Source organism: Drosophila subpulchrella, unplaced genomic scaffold (assembly GCF_014743375.2).
Source record: "Drosophila subpulchrella strain 33 F10 #4 breed RU33 unplaced genomic scaffold, RU_Dsub_v1.1 Primary Assembly Seq151, whole genome shotgun sequence".
Taxonomy (NCBI): domain Eukaryota; kingdom Metazoa; phylum Arthropoda; class Insecta; order Diptera; family Drosophilidae; genus Drosophila; species Drosophila subpulchrella.
The window spans coordinates 47,501-57,500 of record NW_023665490.1 but is presented as its reverse complement, the minus strand read 5'-3'; the positions used below and the strand labels follow the sequence as shown (position 1 = coordinate 57,500).

The window sequence follows — 10,000 nt, the reverse complement described above, 5'->3', positions numbered from 1 at the left end:
TATATGGGTAAATTCTACCATTTATTCTTATGTATATGGCATTTCTATGCCATATTTATACAATCCATTCATATCTTAATGTATATTTATTATATTATACATTATTATGCCTTATAGGTATTATACCTATAAGCCATATCCATACGATTCATTCACTAGTGCCGCCCCTCACTAGGTTTATAATTGTTATATCATTGATATACAATTTATTTCTATATATATGGCATTTATATGCCATATCCATACAATGCATTCACATTTCAATGTATATTTACTTGTTATACATTATTATGCCTTATAGGTATTATACCTATAAGCCATATCCATACGATTCACTTATATAAATATATGTATATTTTTCTATACATAATTTTTTTTTATTTTTGTATGGATTTCTATGCATATCCATAGTTTATATGGATATGCTTGGCGTTCTATATAGTATTGACAAATTCATATGCATAACATAAGTTTTGACCAATACGAGGAGGGGCCCGCCAACGACCACCTCCCTATAGTAGTTTTTTACCCCACGCACTATTGCGTGCCTGTTTACAGTACTAGTGCCAGCTATCACTAGGTTTATATATCGTGTTTCAGTGATATATGGGTAAATTCTACCATTTATTCTTATGTATATGGCATTTCTATGCCATATTTATACAATCCATTCATATCTTAATGTATATTTATTATATTATACATTATTATGCCTTATAGGTATTATACCTATAAGCCATATCCATACGATTCATTCACTAGTGCCGCCCCTCACTAGGTTTATAATTGTTATATCATTGATATACAATTTATTTCTATATATATGGCATTTATATGCCATATCCATACAATGCATTCACATTTCAATGTATATTTACTTGTTATACATTATTATGCCTTATAGGTATTATACCTATAAGCCATATCCATACGATTCACTTATATAAATATATGTATATTTTTTTCTATACATAATTTTTTTTTACTTTTGTATGGATTTTCTATGCATATCCATAGTTTATATGGATATGCTTGGCGTTCTATATAGTATTGACAAATTCATATGCATAACATAAGTTTTGACCAATACGAGGAGGGGCCCGCCAACGACCACCTCCCTATAGTAGTTTTTTACCCCACGCACTATTGCGTGCCTGTTTACAGTACTAGTGCCAGCTATCACTAGGTTTATATATCGTGTTTCAGTGATATATGGGTAAATTCTACCATTTATTCTTATGTATATGGCATTTCTATGCCATATTTATACAATCCATTCATATCTTAATGTATATTTATTATATTATACATTATTATGCCTTATAGGTATTATACCTATAAGCCATATCCATACGATTCATTCACTAGTGCCGCCCCTCACTAGGTTTATAATTGTTATATCATTGATATACAATTTATTTCTATATATATGGCATTTATATGCCATATCCATACAATGCATTCACATTTCAATGTATATTTACTTGTTATACATTATTATGCCTTATAGGTATTATACCTATAAGCCATATCCATACGATTCACTTATATAAATATATGTATATTTTTCTATACATAATTTTTTTTTACTTTTGTATGGTTTTCTATGCATATCCATAGTTTATATGGATATGCTTGGCGTTCTATATAGTATTGACAAATTCATATGCATAACATAAGTTTTGACCAATACGAGGAGGGGCCCGCCAACGACCACCTCCCTATAGTAGTTTTTTACCCCACGCACTATTGCGTGCCTGTTTACAGTACTAGTGCCAGCTATCACTAGGTTTATATATCGTGTTTCAGTGATATATGGGTAAATTCTACCATTTATTCTTATGTATATGGCATTTCTATGCCATATTTATACAATCCATTCATATCTTAATGTATATTTATTATATTATACATTATTATGCCTTATAGGTATTATACCTATAAGCCATATCCATACGATTCATTCACTAGTGCCGCCCCTCACTAGGTTTATAATTGTTATATCATTGATATACAATTTATTTCTATATATATGGCATTTATATGCCATATCCATACAATGCATTCACATTTCAATGTATATTTACTTGTTATACATTATTATGCCTTATAGGTATTATACCTATAAGCCATATCCATACGATTCACTTATATAAATATATGTATATTTTTCTATACATAATTTTTTTTTACTTTTGTATGGTTTTCTATGCATATCCATAGTTTATATGGATATGCTTGGCGTTCTATATAGTATTGACAAATTCATATGCATAACATAAGTTTTGACCAATACGAGGAGGGGCCCGCCAACGACCACCTCCCTATAGTAGTTTTTTACCCCACGCACTATTGCGTGCCTGTTTACAGTACTAGTGCCAGCTATCACTAGGTTTATATATCGTGTTTCAGTGATATATGGGTAAATTCTACCATTTATTCTTATGTATATGGCATTTCTATGCCATATTTATACAATCCATTCATATCTTAATGTATATTTATTATATTATACATTATTATGCCTTATAGGTATTATACCTATAAGCCATATCCATACGATTCATTCACTAGTGCCGCCCCTCACTAGGTTTATAATTGTTATATCATTGATATACAATTTATTTCTATATATATGGCATTTATATGCCATATCCATACAATGCATTCACATTTCAATGTATATTTACTTGTTATACATTATTATGCCTTATAGGTATTATACCTATAAGCCATATCCATACGATTCACTTATATAAATATATGTATATTTTTCTATACATAATTTTTTTTTACTTTTGTATGGATTTCTATGCATATCCATAGTTTATATGGATATGCTTGGCGTTCTATATAGTATTGACAAATTCATATGCATAACATAAGTTTTGACCAATACGAGGAGGGGCCCGCCAACGACCACCTCCCTATAGTAGTTTTTTACCCCACGCACTATTGCGTGCCTGTTTACAGTACTAGTGCCAGCTATCACTAGGTTTATATATCGTGTTTCAGTGATATATGGGTAAATTCTACCATTTATTCTTATGTATATGGCATTTCTATGCCATATTTATACAATCCATTCATATCTTAATGTATATTTATTATATTATACATTATTATGCCTTATAGGTATTATACCTATAAGCCATATCCATACGATTCATTCACTAGTGCCGCCCCTCACTAGGTTTATAATTGTTATATCATTGATATACAATTTATTTCTATATATATGGCATTTATATGCCATATCCATACAATGCATTCACATTTCAATGTATATTTACTTGTTATACATTATTATGCCTTATAGGTATTATACCTATAAGCCATATCCATACGATTCACTTATATAAATATATGTATATTTTTCTATACATAATTTTTTTTTACTTTTGTATGGATTTCTATGCATATCCATAGTTTATATGGATATGCTTGGCGTTCTATATAGTATTGACAAATTCATATGCATAACATAAGTTTTGACCAATACGAGGAGGGGCCCGCCAACGACCACCTCCCTATAGTAGTTTTTTACCCCACGCACTATTGCGTGCATGTTTACAGTACTAGTGCCAGCTATCATTAGGTTTATATATCGTGTTTCAGTGATATATGGGTAAATTCTACCATTTATTCTTATGTATGTATATGGCATTTCTATGCCATATTTATATAATTCATTCATATCTTAATTTATATTTATTATATTATACATTATTATGCCTTATAGGTATTATACCTATAAGCCATATCCATACGATTCATATACTAGTGCAGCCCCTCACTAGGTTTATATATCTCATTTTAATTATATATTGGTAAATTCTATTATTTATTCTTGTGTATATGGCACTTATATGCCGCCATATCTATAAAAATGCATTTATATTTCAATGTATATTTTCTATATTATACATTATTATGCCTTAAAAAGTTATTATACCTACCATAAGGCGATATCCATACGATTCATTTATATAAAAGATATATGTATAATTTTCTATACATAATTTTTTTTTATGAATATATGGGTTTCCTAAGCATATCCATATAATACATTTAGTTTTATATGGATTAGATTGGTCTTCTTTATTGTATTGCCAAACTCATATTGATAAAATAAGTTTTGAACAATAAGAGGATCAGCCGCCAACCAACCAACCACTGCTACCATTGGAGGAACATATACTTACTTTTTATATGTCCTCTTACTTGAATGGTCCTCTCTTTACTTGAAAATTTCATTACCATAGGAATCTATTTATACATGGAATATGATTTCCACTACTTTTTCGCGTCACTAATAATTAATATGACGATACAGACTTGCTACCATAACATAAGTCTTGAACAATAATAGGAGCAGCCGCCAACCAACCACCAACCAACCAACCACTGCTACCATTGATAGTAATTTTATATGTCCTCTTTAGTTGAATTTCAATACCATAGGAATATTTATACATGGAATATGTTTTGCCACTACTTTTTCGCGTCACTAATAATATGACGATACAGTCTTGCTACCATAACATAAGTTTTGAACAATAAGAGGAGCAGACACACCAACCAACCAACCGCGCTGCTACCATTATATATACTTATATTTATATAAGTCCTCTTTACTTGAATGGCCTCTTTACTTGAATTTCAATACCATAGGAATATTTATTTATACATGGAATATGTTTTGCCACTACTTTTTCGCGTCACTAATAATATGACGATATAGACTTGCTACCATAACATAAGTTTTGAACAATAAGAGGAGCAGACACCAACCAACCAACCGCTGCTACCATTGAATGAACCATATATACAAACTTTTATATATGTCCTCTTTACTTGAATTTTAATACCATAGGAATATTTATACATGGAATATGTTTGCCACTTTATCATCGCGTCACTAATAAGATGACGATACATTTTGTTTGTTCAATATTTACTTATATATTGATGTTTCCAATTTAGGTCTTTTATATTTCTTCTTCCCTACCTTACACACCACAAACAAAGTGGCGTGCGATGCTGCAAGCAAGCATAATGATTATGCCCGCTTGCAACATCTTTATTATCGAATCATCAAGCAAAGGATAAGCTTCAGTGGATCGCAGTATGGCAGCTGCTCAACCACTTACAACACCTTGCCTGTTACAAAAGTCGTTTACAATTGATTCTAGGCTTTGTCATTGTATTAAATAATGCTTTTATATGTAACTAGCGCGGCATCAGGTGATCAAAGATCCTCCCAATTTACTATGTTACAAATTACATTGGCATCACATCCATTGTCGTTTATAAAGTAAATTATAAACTTTAAATGGTTTAGAAGCCATACAATGCAAATTGCCCCTTATTTATCATTGCAGTCCAGCACGGATACGACCTTAGAGGCGTTCAGGCATAATCCAACGGACGTAGCGTCATACCACTGTTCGCTCGAACAAGTATTGTGCCATTGGTCCGTACCTGCGGTTCCTCTCGTACTACGCAGGAATGCTGTCGCAACAACGTTTTGTCATTAGTAGGGTAAAACTAACCTGTCTCACGACGGTCTAAACCCAGCTCACGTTCCCTTGCATGGGTGAACAATCCAACGCTTGGTGAATTTTGCTTCACAATGATAGGAAGAGCCGACATCGAAGGATCAAAAAGCGACGTCGCTATGAACGCTTGGCCGCCACAAGCCAGTTATCCCTATGGTAACTTTTCTGACACCTCTTGTTAAAAACTCTTTAAACCAAAAGGATCGATAGGCCGAGCTTTTGCTGTCCCTGTGTGTACTGAACACCGAGATCAAGTCAGCATTTGCCCTTTTGCTCTATGTGTGGTTTCTGTCCGCACTGAGCTGGCCTTGGGACACCTCCGTTATTATTTGAGAGATGTACCGCCCCAGTCAAACTCCCTACCTGGCAATGTCCTTGAATTGGATCATACCTGAGTAATTGGAGTTATACCAAATTTTCAAATCAAAAATACATAAATGCACCGTTTTATTAAAGAATTTGTTTGCGATTATATAACAAACTCGTGATACTTTGATCAAGAAGCTTGCATCAAAACCCAATACCATAAGATATAATAAATATATCCGTATAATGGCTAGGAAATGATACACGTTCCATTTAATCAAGTAAGTAAGGAAACAATAAGAGTAGTGGTATTTCATTGGCGATACCAAACCGAAGTCTAATATCTCCCACTTATTCTACACCTCTTATGTCTCCTTACACTGCCAGATTAGAGTCAAGCTCAAAAGGGTCTTCTTTCCCCGCTAATTATTCCAAGCCCGTTCCCTTGGCTGTGGTTTCGCTAGATAGTAGATAGGGACAGTAGGAATCTCGTTAATCCATTCATGCGCGTCACTAATTAGATGACGAGGCATTTGGCTACCTTAAGAGAGTCATAGTTACTCCCGCCGTTGACCCGCGCTTACTTGAATTTCTTCACTTTGACATTCAGAGCACTGGGCAGAAATCACATTGTGTCAACACCCGCTAGGGCCATCACAATGCTTTGTTTTAATTAGACAGTCGGATTCCCCAAGTCCGTGCCAGTTCTGAATTGATTGTTAATTGATAATCGTTATAATTAATAAGAACTAATTGGTTTAACCCAATTAGTATTCTTAAAATTTTAGCAAGAAAGTTCCACAATTGGCTACGTAACTAAACTATCCGGGGAACAAGTGACCAACATAAATGCCAGACACTCTATTTACCCAGAACGAGCACATAAACCATGTTATTGTTTCCCAATCAAGCCCGACTATCTCAATCTTCAGAGCCAATCCTTATCCCGAAGTTACGGATCTAATTTGCCGACTTCCCTTACCTACATTATTCTATCGACTAGAGACTCTTCACCTTGGAGACCAGCTGCGGATATTGGTACGGCCTGTTGAGAAGTTTGCGTGTCCCCACCATAAATTTTCAAGGTCCGAGGAGAAAATATCGACACAACAGTATATGTCATGCTCTTCTAGCCCATCTACCATATCTCTCTGCGAAAGACTTCCATGGTAGTACGGCTATAAAACAGAAAAGAAAACTCTTCCGATATCTCTCGACGGCTTCTTTATGGTCGTTCCTGTTGCCAGGATGAGCACGAGGCCCATATTTAATAACAAACGGATACTCAACAGGTTACGGAATTGGAACCGTATTCCCTTTCGTTCAAAATTATTCAAGTATATTAATTAGCTTGATTTATATAATATAATTATATTTGTATGGCATTTGTGTTTTACTTGAAAATTTTCGGCTTTCGCCTTGAACTTAGGACCGACTAACTCGTGATCAACCACTGTTCACACGAAACCCTTCTCCACTTCAGTCCTCCAAGGTCTCATTCGATTATTTGCTACTACCACCAAGATCTGTACCAATGGCAGCTCCATGCAGGCTTACGCCAAACACTTCTACGCATACCATTGTACCTTCCTACTCACTAAAGTTTCAAAATTTATATCACAAGTAATATAAATCATCTACTTTAGCGGTAATGTATAGGTATACAACTTAAGCGCCATCCATTTTAAGGGCTAGTTGCTTCGGCAGGTGAGTTGTTACACACTCCTTAGCGGATTTCGACTTCCATGATCACCGTCCTGCTGTTTTAAGCAACCAACGCCTTTCATGGTATCTGCATGAGTTGTTAATTTGGGCACCGTAACATTACGTTTGGTTCATCCCACAGCGCCAGTTCTGCTTACCAAAAGTGGCCCACTGGGCACATTATATCATAACCTTGAACTTCATATCAAGAAAGTTAAGGTTCTTACCCATTTAAAGTTTGAGAATAGGTTAAGATCGTTTCGACCCTAAGGCCTCTAATCATTCGCTTTACCAGATAAGATTATTTTATATAACATTAAAATGCACCAGCTATCCTGAGGGAAACTTCGGAAGGAACCAGCTACTAGATGGTTCGATTGGTCTTTCGCCCCTATACTCAATTCTGACAATCGATTTGCACGTCAGAACTGTTTCGGTCTTCCATCAGGGTTTCCCCTGACTTCAACCTGATCAAGTATAGTTCACCATCTTTCGGGTCACAGCATATATGCTCAAGGTACGTTCCAGTTAGAGGCATAAATAATATAAATATCATTATACATAACTATATAGAACGCCCCGGGATTGTGTTAATTAGCTATAAATAGTTAAAAAACTAATCCCATTATTAGTCAAGTTAATTACGCTATTAGGTTTATATCCCAATAACTTGCACATATGTTAGACTCCTTGGTCCGTGTTTCAAGACGGGTCCCGAAGGTATCCTGAATCTTTCGCATTGTTAATCATACAAGTGCATATAATAAACACAAAAATCAATGATAATTATGCCATTATATAATTCCGAAAAATTAACGCACTGTATTCATATAAATCTATCAGCACTTTATCAAATTAATAACATTTATTCTGTGTTAAAATGCAAGCAAATTAATTTGAATAAACTATAAGTTATATTTTATGATAAATTTTGTATGCTAATAGATTACAATGTCCTTATATGGAAAAAATGCACACTATTATCATAATATTGTTTAAATATTACAATTTTAATGATGAATTTTCCATAACGGATATTCAGGTTCATCGGGCTTAACCTCTAAGCAGTTTCACGTACTGTTTAACTCTCTATTCAGAGTTCTTTTCAACTTTCCCTCACGGTACTTGTTTACTATCGGTCTCATGGTTATATTTAGTTTTAGATGGAGTTTACCACCCACTTAGTGCTGCACTATCAAGCAACACGACTCTTTGGAAACATCATCTAGTAATCATTAACGTTATACGGGCCTGGCACCCTCTATGGGTAAATGGCCTCATTTAAGAAGGACTTAAATCGTTAATTTCTCATACTAGAATATTGACGCTCCATACACTGCATCTCACATTTGCCATATAGACAAAGTGACTTAGTGCTGAACTGATTTCTTTTCGCTCGCCGCTACTAAGAAAATCCTGGTTAGTTTCTTTTCCTCCCCTAATTAATATGCTTAAATTCAGGGGGTAGTCCCATATGAGTTGAGGTTGTGTATAACTTTTTTTGCAATTAATTCTTTATATATAATGATAAAACATTTTATTAAATTCGTTATATATTTTATATATTTGTATGGCATTTGTTTGGTCTAACGAATCAACGAAGAATAATAATATTGTCAACGGCTTTCTATTTACTAATCTTTAATAAGAGACAATTCTAGATAAATTTTTTATGCTAGACATTTCTCAGTATTATTTGATTGAAAAAGAAAATATTTCTCTTCGTTTTTCACATTCAAATTATTTACTAATGTGAGATAATGTTTTTCATATATTTGTTAATATTATGAATAATATAATAATTAAATTATTATTATCCAATAATATACCATATGCTTATAAAATTTCATTATAAAATTTATATAAACAACTTAATTAGCATAGTCTTACAACCCTCAACCATATGTAGTCCAAGCAGCACTATAAAATTAATTAAAGTACATAACAGCATGGACTGCGATATGCGTTCAAAATGTCGATGTTCATGTGTCCTGCAGTTCACACGATGACGCACAGTTTGCTGCGTTCTTCATCGACCCATGAGCCGAGTGATCCACCGCTTAGAGTTTTATATATTGGTTTGGTAATTTTGTCATATATGTTTTTATTGAAAGAAATTAAAAATACACCATTTTACTGGCATATATCAATTCCTTCAATAAATTGATTTTTATACCTAAAACGAATGCTGCGAAATGTCTTAGTTTCATATAACCAATAATATATCAAGTATTTTTTAAATGGCATTTACGGTATTAATACTTTTTTTTAGCGATATATATTGAAATTTATATAAAACATTAACCTGTAATAATCAGGTACAACATTGTACATTTTAGGTTGTTGCATTATCCAATGTATGCGCATAACTGAGATGAACAATACATATCGCAACGCGTGTATATTATGGTCCATATACACACAGTGTT

The 10,000-nt window shown here is 33.5% G+C and overlaps 2 non-coding genes across 2 annotated transcripts; both read right to left on the bottom strand.

Moving 5' to 3' along the window:
* Positions 1-5,089: 5,089 nt before the first annotated feature.
* Positions 5,090-9,059, bottom strand: LOC119558952. Its single transcript, XR_005220541.1, has one exon. It is a non-coding gene; the product is annotated as a large subunit ribosomal RNA (ribosomal RNA).
* A 401-nt stretch (positions 9,060-9,460) lies between these two features.
* LOC119558959 lies at positions 9,461-9,639 on the bottom strand. The gene has a single exon (XR_005220547.1). It is a non-coding gene; the product is annotated as a 5.8S ribosomal RNA (ribosomal RNA).
* Between the last annotated feature and the right edge of the window lie 361 nt (positions 9,640-10,000).